This window comes from Sinocyclocheilus grahami, unplaced genomic scaffold (assembly GCF_001515645.1).
Source record: "Sinocyclocheilus grahami isolate Dianchi unplaced genomic scaffold, SAMN03320097.WGS_v1.1 scaffold836.1, whole genome shotgun sequence".
NCBI lineage: Eukaryota > Metazoa > Chordata > Actinopteri > Cypriniformes > Cyprinidae > Sinocyclocheilus > Sinocyclocheilus grahami.
Genome location: NW_015506015.1, coordinates 31,771 through 35,427, shown reverse-complemented (window position 1 = coordinate 35,427; position 3,657 = coordinate 31,771). Strand labels below are relative to the sequence as shown.

At 43.1% G+C, this 3,657-nt stretch overlaps 1 long non-coding RNA gene across 1 annotated transcript; it reads left to right on the top strand.

Annotated features, from left to right (window-relative positions):
* The first annotated feature begins 1,644 nt into the window (after window positions 1–1,644).
* LOC107562735 (uncharacterized) lies at window positions 1,645–2,605 on the top strand. Its single transcript, XR_001606024.1, has 3 exons — window positions 1,645–1,791; window positions 1,902–2,039; window positions 2,420–2,605. It is a non-coding gene; the product is annotated as an uncharacterized lncRNA (long non-coding RNA).
* The last annotated feature ends 1,052 nt before the right edge of the window (window positions 2,606–3,657 follow it).

Below are 3,657 nucleotides of genomic sequence, written 5' to 3'. Positions count from 1 at the left end.
GCACAGGGTGTGCCCTGCCCGCTCCGGTTGCGAGCTCACTCCACTAGAGGTGTTGCATCCTCCTGGGCGCTGGCTCGTGGCGCCTCGCTGGCAGATATCTGTAGGGCTGCGGGCTGGGCGACCCCTAACACATTCGCTAGATTCTATAGCCTTCGTGTGGAGCCGGTATCCTCCTGTGTTCTCACCTCAAACGGGTAGAAGCACTGAGAGGCCCCGGCTTCGGGTCGGCTTGCAAAACCACTCCAGAGAGTCCATACAGCAGACCCTGTTGAGTTCCTCCGTCCCCTCGGCAGCCAGACGTGGTGGAGCGTCCGGCGCCAGGCCTTCACTCGCTGAATCCTCGAGAACCGGTAGGAGGCTGGGTTCCATATGTAAGACCTAAGTGGATCTCATATGTGTAAAGTCCACGGTATAGCCTTGAGCCCGTGTTTCCCCGGCAGACTTCTGCCATTCCAAGTGGGTTCAATCACCTCCATTCTTCCATATGCACCTAAGGGATGTTCATATGTGTATTGCTTCCGAAACCTCCTTCGGGAAGGTTCGAGCTTCCGTAACGCCCCTGTTCCAAGTAGAACGGGTACGTTTTCCCAGTGTTATCCAGTCTTACTCATTGGGTAGTGCCATTACAGCAGTAGCTGGTCCTCTTGTGAAGAAGCCCGGGCCTACGCCAAAAAATAGGGGCGCAGGTGGCTTCCACAGGACACTGGAAGGGGCAGTAGCTGTGGCCCTTTGGTAGGATCCCAATTTCGTCGGTCCTCCGACGTGACGTCGAGAGTGACCGACTGAAAGGGAACGTCTCGGTTACGTATGTAACCCTCGTTCCCTGAAGGAGGGAACGGAGACGTCACGTCCCGTCGCCACAGCTCCTGTACCACCGCTGAGCGGCCGGGTCACCGGCTCGGCTCCTCAGCGAAAACCTGAATATGCGCTGCACCTGCTGCCTACTTATACTCACGCTGTGATCAGCAGCAGCTGGATGCAATAATCGCATGCCAATGTGCATTGGCTCGTTTAGTTTACACTCGAAGTAGATTGGTCCCTCTAAGCGAGATCCCAATTTCGTCGGTCCTCCGACGTGACGTCTCCGTTCCCTCCTTCAGGGAACGAGGGTTACATACGTAACCGAGACGTTTTCAAATAAGCCTCAACGACTTGATTAGTTGGATCAGGTGTGTTTAGTTAGGGTTGAATCTAAACTCTGCAGGGCTCCGGCCCTCCAGGAATTGCGTTTGACACCCCTGGACTACACTGACAAATATAAAAAGGCAAAAATATTTATTTGCAATGTATTATTACAATTACACAATATATTAAGCCATTACCTATGGCATGTTTTATTCAGCTTTTGCACGCACCTTAACTTGATAACCATTACTTTCATAAACACATGGGGGTCAGCCCAAACTATGTTGACAGTTACACCCTATTTAACAGTTGATTTATTTTGTGGTCCTGCAAAATGCACAATTATATGGTTTGCTTCATTGCATTATTTACCTTTAGCCTCGTTTTTCCTATTAGAAAACCCTATTAGAATCCATATTTAGATTGTGACTAACCAGTCAAGAACCACTGGCATACTGTATATTATATTAATTATCTTTCAAATGGTTGGGCCTGCACATTTCATGTTAATATTAATAAATTCCAAGGTTTGATTTTAAGTAAACAAGGTGGGGAAAAGTATTGTTTGAATGGCACTTGGATCTAAGCAAAGACAGTCAAGAACCACTGCTTTAAAGGAAACAATTCACCTGAGAGAGCACAGCTCATTTAGAGAAAGAAATGAAGGTGAGAAAAAGAAATGGAACAATTAGAAACAAATAGCTAAAAGAGCTGACTGTACCTCGTTTTATTCCCTGACGCTTCCTTTGCTTCACTCCTATGTGATTGTCAATCAGTGGACAGTTCACCTCCTCTACAGATGTTTCCAGTCAGCAGCTCCCAGTAAGCGGCCAATTACTCTGGGCTTTTATCCAAGAATTTCAGGATTGAAGGACTATCTGCACTATGAACTAAATCTCTAAATCACAGCAATTGTAATCACTAAACAATTTATCTGATTCATTAACAGACTGATAAATCAGCATAATATTCAGGCCATTTATTTAATGGTGTGTAATATTAATTTGCTTACATTTTTTTGACTTGTCAGTATTTCTTGTATGACTTTGTGTTACCTGGTATTTTGAATATTGCTGCCATTTTCCATGAACTGGCTACACTTACTTTATATATTTAATAATTTTCTCCAACAATAACTTGCCTGATGTTGCTGAGAAAGCTGTGATGAAATTGCCTTCGGTCCTAGATACTGACTAACAGCAAACATGTTTTTATCAAGCTTTTGAGTAACTTGTGAGATCTAAACCGATTAAATGCTTATGATTCTAAATGCTTTCCTTCTGACAATCTCCAGTTTCGCCATCTGTCTTTGAGAGGTTATAGCTGCAGAGCTGATCGACTGTAAGCATATACGAGATAAAGGATAAAGTTATCCAAGAGCTTTCAGAGTGAAGTGCCTCCTGTCAGAACTGTGAGGGGCATCTGCGTTTCAATCCCAATAAACAATTCAAAAGAAAGAGAGAACGGTTTAAGACCCACAAAAATCTTCTTTTTTTTTTTAGTATTGAGCCAAGATAAAAATTTAAATATTTGCATTGAATTAGCCTTTGTGCTCGTTAGTGTTCAACAAACTTAAACCTGAATCCATGTTCTTGAGGTTCCACACGGTTTTATGTGCGTATAAATGAAAGCAAATAGAAAAGAGATAAAGGATAAAGTTATCCAAGAGCTTTCAGAGTGAAGTGCCTCCTGTCAGAACTGTGAGGGGCATCTGCGTTTCAATCCCAATAAACAATTCAAAAGAAAGAGAGAACGGTTTAAGACCCACAAAAATCTTCTTTTTTTTTTTTAGTATTGAGCCAAGATAAAAATTTAAACATTTGCATTGAATTAGCCTTTGTGCTCGTTAGTGTTCAACAAACTTAAACCTGAATCCATGTTCTTGAGGTTCCACTCACATGGTTTTATGTGCGTATAAATGAAAGCAAATAGAAAAGACATTCTAATGAGATTGCACCTTGATTCAGCAAAAAGAGAGAGCATGTGTGAGAGAAGCGTGCGAGAGAGAGATGGAGTGAAGGACACAGAAGTTGAACTCTCGCTGTCGTGTCTCATCCCATCAGTTAGTCTAAATGCAGTTCTTTGAAGGCTGGCGAGTTGTTAGGCTCCCGCAGGAGGCTGCAAATGCAGCTCCAAAGCAGCCGGGTGTGAAACTCAGATCAGGTGCAACAAATTACACAGCTCTGAGGCTTAAAGAAATAGCTCACCCAAAAAAGACAATTTTGTAGTTAATTACTCATCACTCCAAACCCATATGCTTTTATGTACATCCACAACATGCTCCTGTAAGCATGTAAGAAATACTGCTGCTGCTGCACATATAACACATATGAATAATCCCCCACAAAGCAGGAGACATGTTACACAAACAATACAAGCCAATATATGCATGCCACTGAATTTAAGGATAAACTGCTGCATCAGTGGACATGCCTGTATCCACACACATGAAGATGAACAGACCACGCAAATAAACACAGCAATATGGATTAAAAGAGCATTCACTTATCTTAGATGTTGATTTAAGTTGCT